A 12,419-nucleotide genomic window follows, 5' to 3' on the forward strand; every position below is an offset into this window, starting at 1 on the left:
TATCACGACAGACGCATTCAAAGGGAAGTTTGTTCCTGCGAAATAAAGGTCACGACAGACATTCAAAGGGAAGTTTGTTCCTGTGAAATTAATGCCACGACAGACGCATTCAAAGGGAAGTTTGTTCCTGTGAAATTAATGTCACGACGGACGCATTCAAAGGGAAGTTTGTTCCTGTGAAATTAATGTCACGACAGACGCATTCAAAGGGAAGTTTGTTCCTGTGAAATTAATGTCACGACGGACGCATTCAAAGGGAAGTTTGTTCCTGTGAAATTAATGTCACGACGGACGCATTAAAAGGGAAGTTTGTTCCTGTGAAATTAATGTCACGACAGACGCATTCAAAGGGAAGTTTGTTCCTGTGAAATTAATGTCACGACAGACGCATTCAAAGGGAAGTTTGTTCCTGTGAAATAAAGGTCACGACAGACATTCAAAGGAAAGTTTGTTCCTACGAAATTAATGCCACGACAGACGCATTCAAAGGGAAGTTTGTTCCTGTGAAATTAATGTCACGACGGACGCATTCAAAGGGAAGTTTGTTCCTGTGAAATTAATGTCACGACAGACGCATTCGAAGGGAAGTTTGTTCCTGTGAAATTAAGCTTACGACAGACGAATTCAAAGGGAAGTTTGTTCCTGTGAAATTAATGTCACGACAGACGCATTAAAAGGGAAGTTTGTTCCTGTGAAATTAATGTCATGACAGACGCATTCAAAGGGAAGTTTGTTCCTGTGAAATTAAGGTCACGACAGACGCATTCAAAGGGAAGTTTGTTCCTGTGAAATTAATGTCACGACTGAGGCATTCAAAGGGAAATTTGTTCCTGTGAAATTAATGTCACGACAGACGCATTCAAAGGGAAGTTTGTTCCTGTGAAATTAAGGTCACGACAGACGCATTCAAAGGGAAGTTTGTTTCTGTGAAATTTATGTAACGACAGACGCATTCAAAGGGAAGTTTGTTCCTGTGAAATTAATGTCACGACAGACGCATTCAAAGGGAAGTTTTTTCCTGTGAAATTAAGGTCACGACAGACGAATTCAAAGGGAAGTTTGTTCCTGTGAAATTAATGTCACGACAGACGCATTCAAAGGGAAGTTTGTTCCTGTGAAATTAAGGTCACGACAGACGCATTCAAAGGGAAGTTTGTTCCTGTGAAATTAAGATAACAACATACGCATCCATGTTTCGAATAAAAACGATATTAAGTTAAATAATAATTAAAACGTAGACTGGCTTAATATACCAGAACCTGATTTAATTTCAAATCAGTGCTTAGAAAAAAAAAGAAACGTTAAAAAATACACACGACATTATGAAGTTAACTGTGGCGTAAAAATAAAGAATGAATAAAATGTAGAATTTTTATTTCAGCATAAACCTGAGATGCCATTTCGAAAATTGCATGCTTGTTCGAAAATGAAAAAAATATATTAATAATTTAAGCACAGACAGACTTTCAACATCGAACTGTGATATCATTTAGGAAAGAACTCGTTGGTTCGAAAACAAGCAAAACGCTGACCTTCTTCCGTAATAATTATTTTTAGATTATTCCGAATATTATTTGATGGTTTAATATATATTTATTATTTATGTTGTGTAAAAAAGAATAATAATTGTAACACTCATTTTTGTATTTTGGGTACTCGCTTTTCTGTATAATTGGTTCATATATAATGATAAAACAAATGAACGACCATCTGTTTTCGAATCAGATCAGACACTTTATTCCTATTTTACATTTATTTATTTTCCTCGGTCACAGTTTTATCGTGGCGACCATTAAAAAACAACAAGAAAATGAAAGTGCCTTTATTAGCTTTTTTTTCCATTGCGCAAGTGATACGATTCGTAATTAGTCACGCTTTGCAACGCTGCGCGCGTATTATTTGTGCACGGTATACAAATACAGGCTAACATATACAATGCGCATGGCTCGAATCTAGTGTCATGGCTTTGTAATAAAGCTATAATATCACAGGCAAGAACATCTGTTTAAAAAACGTGTCTAGTTCATTCTGGTTTGGTGTCTGTTTTACATCGGCAATCTTTTTTTTTTTTTTTTTTTTTTTTACAAAGACATCACCACATTATCAAGGCCCAGAGGCCACTCAAGGATAAGGGTTAAAGAGTGTACAGTAGAAGTTGGTCAATATAGTAATCATTAGTAATGAAAATTTGGTAAATTTAATAACTTATATGGAACGGCTCATCAAGAACTTATTTATTTTAGACTTGAACAAAACCATATTGTAGTCAGCCGGAAAGCAGGAAAACGGAAGACAATTCCACAGGCGTGCAGTTCTAAGAAAGAAGCTTTGTTCATGGAATCTACGTTTAGGTTTAGGCACAGATAAAGAGTGGGGGAAATTATTGATAGTGTTTACAGCTAGACGAGTGTTTCTTGTGAAAGTTTGGCGAGGGGGGACCATAGATTGAAGCTCAGTTGAACACTTTCCATGAAAATAACGATACATTAGAGACAAACTCGCAACATCTCTTCTGTGAGATAGAGGTTGCAAGGAGGAGAAAAGGACATCTCCTACGAGGCTACGAAGTCTATTTTGAACTCTATCAAGGCAGGACAAGTCCTTTCTAGCAGCTCCTGCCCAGATGTGGCAACAGTATTCCATCCTTCGACGTACCTGGCTCTTATATAGATAGAGAATAGCATCAGCAGTGAGATATCTACTGGATCGATAGAAAGATCCCACCATTTTTCCAGCGGCCTTGGCAACAGATTTGATATACGTGTTCCATTTAAGATCAGGAGTAATGGTCAAGCCCAGAAGCTTGTCAAAACTTGAGGCCTCCTGAAGACGAGAGCCATTCGTTTCAATTGATGACAAATGTGGATTAGAATGTTGATGATGTAAAGAGAGAAGTTTGGTTTTAGACGCATTAAAAGTAACCAGCCACTCCTTTCCCCATTGTACTACGTGCTCAAGATCAGAGGAGAGAGAATTGGAGAGAACATGCTCGTTTACTCTCTTAGATGTGGTACCATAAATGGTAGTGTCGTCAGCATAAATGTCTACAAATGATGTAAGGATATGATTTGGAAGATCATTAATGTAGATCAGGAAAAGAGTTGGGCCCAGGATGGATCCCTGAGGGACACCGGCATTAATACTGTGAGCTTCTGATTTTTGCCCCTCAACTACTACTCTTATAAACCTATCAGAAAGAAATGATTTAATAATTGAGAAGACTTTTCCAGCTATACCATAGCTAGCGATCTTATGAAGTAAACCTTTATGCCATACCCTATCAAAGGCTTTAGATATGTCAAGAGCAATTGCCCTAGAAAGATTGCCACCGTCGAGAGATTTGCTAATCCTATGCGATATAACTGTAAGGACATCTGCTGTAGATCTAGCAGAACGGAAACCATATTGAGTGTCACTAAGAAGGTTATTTTTGTTGAGATGGTTGATTACTTCTGTATTTAATACAGATTCTAGCAACTTACTCATGACGCACAGGAGACTTATTGGCCTGTACTGAGAGGGGGATGAGCGATCACCTGAGTTCTTAAATACAGGGCATACTGATGAGATTTTCCAGGGAGATGGGAAACTATTCTCCTTAAGACAACGTTTAAACAGTTTTGTAAGTATGGGCGCTAGTTCAGGTTGAAGTTTTTTGAGTACTATAATTGGAATACCATCAGGGCCAGTTGCTTTACTGGAATCAAGGTTTTTGATTAGCTTGGCAACATCACGTACAGATATACGTATATCACATAGCGTGTTTTCTGATACAAGAGGAAATATTGGGGGTTGGCGGTCTTGGTCGCAAAGGGTAGAATTAGCTGCAAAGTTCTTGACAAAGAGTTTGGCTTTGTCTGATGCTGACGAGATTACCTCAGGTCCATTGATAATAGTTGGGATGGAGCACACGTTTCTGTTCAGGATTCTGTTTGCTATTTGCCAAAACTGGTGGGAACCAAGCCGCTGCTCAGCTACTTTGGACTTAACAGATTGAGCATACAACTCTCTTGCGTTCCTTATTACTTTCTTACAATGGTTGCTGGCAGTCCTGAAAACGGCTTTAGTTTCCATACATCTATTACGTTTGAAGCAGTGGAAAAAGTGATTTCTGTGCGCAATGGCAGCAGCACATTCTGGAGAGAACCATGGCTGGCTGTTAGGTTTTTGCTGAAACTTTTTAGAGGGTATGAAATGGTCAATACCTACAATTAACCATTCAGTTAGGTCTAATACTATAGAGGACACATCCTTTTTAAACATGGAATGCAGAGGTAGATCATATATAAATGAACGGAAGCTATCCCAGTCAGCCTTAGTGTATCGATATACTGTACGATGAAGAGGTACGTCTGGGGACTTATTACATTTCATTTTTATCTTAATTGATACAACAGAGTGGTCGGAAGATCCAAGAGGCGACAGAACAGAAACTGAACATAGTTCAGGGCAAGTTGTGAGAAAAAGGTCTAGTAGGCTCGCATACTGGCCGTCATTATCGGGCACACGGGTAGGTTCCTGAACAATCTGAGTGAGGTCATAGGCAATGGAGAAATCATGACAGAACCTCCCTTCATCATCGGTCTTTTTTGAGTGGGTCAACTATTCGACGTTGTGAACATTGAAGTCTCCACATACGTGAATGTTAGCTGAAGGATAAGTAGAAAGGACTTGGTCAATTTTCTCAGATATGCTTTGAAAGATAGTAACTCCGCTGTTGTGGGGGCGATAGAGAGTAAATATAAATGCAGTAGTGTGAGCTAAAGCAACCCGGAAGCACATATAGGGTAAGTTAGGATCTTCTCAGTCTATTATTCACAAATAATGATTTGGTTTACCCCATTGGGTTTGTATATATGACGATGTTTTAACACACATAAATTATTTCATATCGAATTATAACACAAAGTATTAACAATCTCCTGTGTGTAATTAATTGAAATAGTGTTGTTATTGTTATTCATAGCGGCAAGAAAAGTTTGGGATTATAAGCTTATCAACAAATAAATGTGTTCTACAAAACGTTGAAAAGACAAAGGTTGTAGGTGAAAGAACTTTGAAACCGTTGGAAAGTAGTTAGTGGAATAGAAAATTGTATTACAATTAAAAAAAGGTAATAACGAAATCGCTGCAAGCCTGAATTTCCCTACATTTCGATTAATCCATCCACTATAGAAAAACATATATGAAGGATGGGTGTAAAGTACGGGAATGACATACATTTATAAGGAATATATTCCTATTATATACTTTTGTGTGTAGACAAATGTTTTAGCACTCTTCTCTCTCATTTAAGTCGTAAAAATTCAACCACTTTCTGGTAAACAATGCAACCTATTTTATTACAAACAGAAAAGGACGTACGCTCGTTATATATACGCCCTTCTTTATTCATAAAATTGAGGTAAATGTTAATTTTTTTAAATCCTTTTTTTTTCTATTATTTTTAATAGTTTTTGTCAACCCTTTTTTTTTGCAACCCTCCGGCCAATTTCCATCGAAAGGCGTCACTTTCAAGAGTCAGAATAAAATTATCAGTTGTTTCCACGACAATCACAGCTAGAAAAGAGAATAATAAAATAAATATATAAATAAATTTATTCGTTGATTTTTCTCACGGCCAATTTGATACAATCTTCTTTGGCAAGTTTAAAGTGTGTTTTTTTTGGTGGGGGAGATTCGAAAGTTTTTTTCATCCTTCGTATAAATGAATTATAATGACGTTTTATGTTTTCGGTGTAACATCAACATGTAGGCGCTTAAGGCTAAAATATTGACAAAAAATATTTATTACAAGGTTAAAGTTTCGAAGAAAAACATAAAATTTGAGAAATATTAAAACATGATATATGTATATATATATATATATATATATATATATGTGTGTGTGTGTGTGTGTTTGTTCATATATATATATATATATATATATATATGCGTGTGTGCGTGTTTGTGCATATATATATACATATGTATGTATATTTTACCATTATATTTGGCTGCATATGTGCGTACAAAATTTAGCTGTTAAGCATTTATAATTCACATCCCTACAGAATATATATATATATATATATATATATATATGTCTGCATATATATATATATATGTCTCAATCTCTCTATCTCTCTCTCTCTCTCTCTCTATATATATATATATATATATATATATATATATATATATATATATATATATACACAGAGTACCCCAATAAAATATATACACTCTTAAATGACAACAAATATTTATTATAAGGGGGAAGTTTCATATATAAAATCCCATGAACAAATATAAACAACAACTAATTATCCAAAATGTTCAACTTACTGGCCATTGTGTTTCATGAACAGCTAGCAACGCTCACTGATTGAATCGAAAACGTTCGTAATCAGTTCAATTGGTGTGTCAACACATTCTCTTTACATGGTTGCTTTCAACTCATTCATTGTAGCTCGTTTTGTGGTGTGAACCCAGTGTTTAACATGCCCTCAACCCCACGCATCCCGTCCTCTAAAAAAGAGAAAATCCATGTGGGCGGCGGTCAAATCCGTTGAGTGCGGCAGTACTCGATACTTACTTTTCATCCTAACTATCTGTTTCGAAGGTGACTATCATGATGATAATGGGGAAGTGGTCAATCCAGCTGGAAGTGCCATTTTTTATTCCTACACCCCTCTTGGAAACGTGGTATACCGTATTCATGTAGCAAGCTGAGATAATTTAAAGAGTGTATATATTTACTGGAACACCCTGTTTATATATATATATATATATATATATATATATATATATATATATATATATATATATATATAGATAAATAGATAGATAGATATATAGATGTTTTTATTTGTTTTTTGTTAGCGATACTCTTTTAACGAATTCAATTAGTTACATGAAAGTGCATTTTTACCTAAATGCGAGTTGGCAATAATTTTCCCTTCGATCAATTTGGTACCCCCTAAATGGGGAGCGGCATATATAAATATATATATATTTTTAAAATATAATTATCCACCGACACGTGTTTCGCTGTGTACGGCTCATCATATATATATATATATATATATATATATATATATATATATATATATATATATATATATATATATATATTACTACTTAATTTAATCACATAAATAAATATACGAAGTTATAATTTATGCTTAAATCTCCAGTATTTACTTCAACAGTGCTCAATATATAGATAGATATTATTAGTAAATTATGAAGGTATATATTGCAATTAAGCGACGCAGAATATTCTGCATTTCATTTTCATGATAATTCTACAGGCTTAATACGTTTTCTACATATATATTTACTACTTTACAGAGCTAATGCGTTTTCTATATACATATTAACTATTTTACCCATAAATATTTCTGTTCAATTTTTATGCAATCAACAATGTAAGAGGAGATCATTTCTGTTACTCCAATAATTCGAACTCACAAAGTAATTTTTGTCCCTGAACTTCGTCCCAATTCCATAAAGTATTACACGGTTAAGGAAAGAGCAGGAGGTTCTATATATAAAGTAGAGGCAAGTAACAAATACAAAAGTTTAGTTATATAGTGTTCAACGACAGACACCTGAACTTTGCATTACGCTATGGCTGACAGTTTAATAAATTTGATATATAAGATTTGCATTCATACTTAAATGTCTGTCTTGTTAATTTATATCAATTGTTATTGCATAACACTAATAAAATAAGCAAAATAGTAATATTATTATTACTAATACCCCTATAAAAAGATGGAGAAACGAATGTACGCATATTAAAGGCAATGGCAGAAACTCAACAAAATGATATTCAGTCGGTAATGGAATTGCAAATGCATGGTAAGATGTAATTCTTTTAAGGGTTATTTTCTCACATGTAACAATTGCATAAAATGTTCTGAACCACTATGTCAAATAGTATTCTACCTGAAGGACCATCTTTCAAACTTTTCGACATTTGCAGGCAGCAATGTACAGACATATTGAGGGTATTGCTAAGAATGATGCAAACAGCCGAGCTTACTCTATCTTCATAGGAATTTACTCACAGCGGATACCATACGATATACGTTCAAAGAAACAATCCGTATATACATATGATAGCGTTGCCATATCTGGGCTGGTGAATCTTCCACTGGTCTCTCACTCTTAGAAACGGACCAAAAAATAGTCTCTAATTGGCCAATCTCCAGATTTGTCCCATCCTCTCAACGTCGCATCCCTATGCCTGTGTTACAAGTGTAATAGAATAGGCTCTTTTAAAATCTTACTAAATTTTCCCCCATGTTACACGATAAGAAGCAAAACGCCGCCCCTTTATTGTAGAAGTCCTTAGATGCTGGGAAGAATTCTACTCTAATAATTTCTTCCATTGGAATACTAGACCTTGGTTATTCCCCCCCACTTTTCTTTCTTTACGGAACTGGACTAACATGCAAGAATTTAAATTGAATGTAAACAAACATCTCGTTATCAGTTCCCTGTAAGGTACGATCCCAAAGGGAAGCGCCTTACTTTCCAAGTGGCAATTTTCCTTGTTAACGGTGCAAATGAGTATCAAAATATCATCATAATCATCATCATCATTATTATTATTATTAATATTGATATTCGTATTCATGGAATATTCTGTTTGTTCCTTCTTTAATTATTTCGGAAGAGAAAAGGCAAATACATTATTTAAGGTCACACTACTTCCAAACAAGCCAAGTTCGCGTGATTTAGCTTTAAGAAGTCAACTCGGCAACTCTGGATAGAAATATAAGAGCGATAAAGAAACAGGTAAAAAGCAAAGAAGCTCAGTGTTTATTATTACCAAAAAAGGGAACATTTGAAAGAAGCAGGTCAAAAAAGAAGAAAATGAGACGCTGGAGAGAAGGAGTAAATTCAGGAGTGTTTCTTAAAATGTGGTTTTATTAGTTCTATTGAACTATGTAACCCAATACTATTTTCTGAATATTTATTAGGCTTTATTAATTTATCTCATTTAAGTCAGTTCTCTATTTAAAATAAAATTAATAATACTGCCATAACAATATTTTTAAACTCATATTTCTAGTGTGTTATTGGTATTTCTATCCAAAAAAAAATTCTGCGTGACCCAGAAAATTATTAATTTCATCATAACATATTTGTTGATTGAATATATTTCTCATGAGATTTCTACGTGTCCTTCTAGTTTTTTAATAATAATAGTACACGCCGACCAGTAGTTACAGAAAATTCTAATAATTGTTCTTTTTAATATTGTGGAATTTGTATTAGTGTTGACTCCTTCCAAGTTGTTGATCGAATGCCTTCGGTTAATCTACTCTGCTGGGCAACATCGGGGTACGGTCATCTAGTATATATAAATTATTTCTAGTTACGTTTCTTCATAACATGCCCTTGCGACATATTACCACACATCGACAAGAGATAAACTAGTAGAATCAGGGTGCCATCTTTTGACTTCGTTTAAGCTTAATATTCAAGTTATATTTCTCATTCGTTGGAATTTCCACAGGTCCTGCTTGCTACTTTTATGATACTCAACAGTGTTGCTCTAATAATTAATTTAAGTTCAACTGAGACATTTAGGGGAAAGTATTGTGATATTTTCCACAATAAATGATTGAATCAGTCTACCGTTCCAGTAGATATCTCACTGCCGATGCAATTTTCTACCTCTATAATAGATAGAATACTGTTGCCCAATATGGACAGGAGCTTCTGGAATTCCCCTATACTGCACTCAAAGATTTAAAAATAGACTGCATAGCCTGTTAAAGCATGTCCTTTTCTCTTTTCTGCAACCTCTTTTACACAGAAGAGACGTTGCGAGCCTGTCTCTTCTCTGTCGTTATATCCATGGCAAGTGCTCGTCTGAGCTCCAATCTTACACCCCTCTTGCCAAACTTTCAGGAAAAACGCTCGTCATGCTGAAACTACAATCAATAATTTCCCCCACACTGTTTCTGTGCCTAAACTTAAACGTGGATTCCAAGAATAAAACTTGTTTTTGTTTTTAGAACTGCACGCCTGTGGAACTCTCTTCTGTTTGCTTGCTTCAGCTGACTACACTCTGATTGTCTTCAAGTCTAACGTAAAAAAAATGTTAAATATCCACTACTAATCATTACTACGGCATTATCACATTAACTACTGTACACTCATTAACCATTATCTTCAAGTGGCTTCCGAGCCTTGATAAATAGTGACTCCTTTATAAAAAAGATACTACTGTTAGCATTATTACTAGTTGTAGTTATAAATCGGCTTAATATAAATATGCATATAATTAAAACATGAAAAAACATATTATAATAGTAATCGATATAGCTTTAAAAGATTAACACACATGTGAATGTAAACTATAGAATGCGTTCAGACAAATTAGCAGTTAATTAAAAAAAACACACAATTAACATTGATTTTTTCGAATATAACTTTATTATTTTATTTTTTGTGCTATTAACCTGAATTGAAATGACATTCAGGAAACACACATTGATTTCCTTAGCTTTAGTATACTACTACTATTAATTGCAAATATATAGAAATACATATTCGCGTAAGCATAAACATATTGTAACGTTCAAACACAAATTAATTGCTGCTCTACAAAAACAATACGAGGCATAATTTTATAATTTTCTACGAAGTCCTTATAATTATATAAATAATAATATTCTTAAACTTTTGTTATTAGTAGTAGTTTAATTATAAATAATAGTAGAATATCGGAAGCAAGAAGCTTATAAAACAAATTACAGTGCACTACTGCATAAAATAATATATAATAAATGAAAGAATATCAAAGTAATAGATATAGCTTAATAAAAATAGCTTCAAAAATAAATTACTGATATTCGATACTTTCTTTCATATGAAATAAAATAATAGATATTTATTCAAAATATAGATGTTTTTTATCATCGTTACATTCAAAGCAGTTTACATTAACTGCCGGAAGATGCTGATCAACGTTACCCGTTTTTCGTTAATTTAATTATTTTTTACTTAAAACGATGGTTTATTTGAAAAAGATAGCAAACAGTAAAAAATTAAGAATAATATAAATATAATCGAAAACAATAATGATATTGTAATTTTATTGATGGAAGATTTTGTTTGCACATAAAAGTGCTGAAATAATAATGTGAATATTTAGATAGCTATTAAAAATACATAAAGGTTGTGTTGTAACTATTATGTGATTTCACCTAATAATTTGATAAAGAAACACTACTGTAAAACTAGTAATACACAAACCATACTGTTTACCATATAGCTCATATTTTATGCATCCACGAAATATATTTAAGCAGATATAAATAAAAGACTTATCTAAGGAAGAAACCTCTACATTTATTTTTTTTTCCTATTTTTAAAAGAAAAAAAAAACATTTTACACATCTCACACCCAATCAACAAGCACCAACTATTATTTTTTTACTATTTCAAAAGAAAATTACGTCACACACCTAACTATTTTCATACTTCAGTTTTTCTCTACTTTATCGCTATTTTCATGGCAGGTGCTTGTTTGAGCTTCAATTAATGGTGTCCCCTGGAAAACATGTACACTCAAAAGTTTGTCTTGTGACAACAATTATAAATCGTATCACTTTCTCTCTCTAGGCAAATCTAACCTTGAACTTATCGTCGTTTGAAACGAATGTCGGGACTGATCCCCAGCTGACTATAAAATATTCAATTTCAAGACCAGTGTACATAAATTCCTGCTCAATTGCCTTCCTATTAAATCAAATTCTGCCTAATTAACACTATAGTAAACGGAGTGCCTCACCGTCAACTTTATATTCATTTAATCCGTGTCTTCGAATAGATCTGGACCTTGATAAGATGAGTGTTGCCTCCTTCGTATATAAAAATAAACAAGATAACTTTTCATTTGGTACTGTGAAGGTATGTGCTTGTCTGCAAAGTTATGTTTAAAGAATTGATAATGAGAAGGAGTAAAGTGGAGAGTTTTTAATTAGAAAGGTGAGAATACTAATCAAACCATACGCACACACACACACACACACATATATATATATACATATATATATGCGTGTGTGTATGAATATATAGATGTATATATATATATGTTGCATATATGCATCTGTTTATGTATAATTAGCTTTCTGACATATATGTACTTGCATTAAAAAATATAATCAATTCCTGTGTATATACTTTTGTTCTGATCATATTTAGTTTTCTCGTAAGTTTCATTGTTTCTAGCAAGAACTGGCTATTTCATCTGAGTATATTAAATGCTTACAGAGTCATCGCTAGGGGTATTTCCGTAAACCTGTTACCAATATTTTCTATGCTAGTTTAAACGGTATTTAAGAATATTATCGTTGCTATTGAACCTTATTTTGCTGATATATATATATGTATATATATATATTTATATATAT

This window comes from Euprymna scolopes, chromosome 8, assembly GCF_053919585.1.
Source record: "Euprymna scolopes isolate OS-2025 chromosome 8, ASM5391958v1, whole genome shotgun sequence".
NCBI lineage: Eukaryota > Metazoa > Mollusca > Cephalopoda > Sepiida > Sepiolidae > Euprymna > Euprymna scolopes.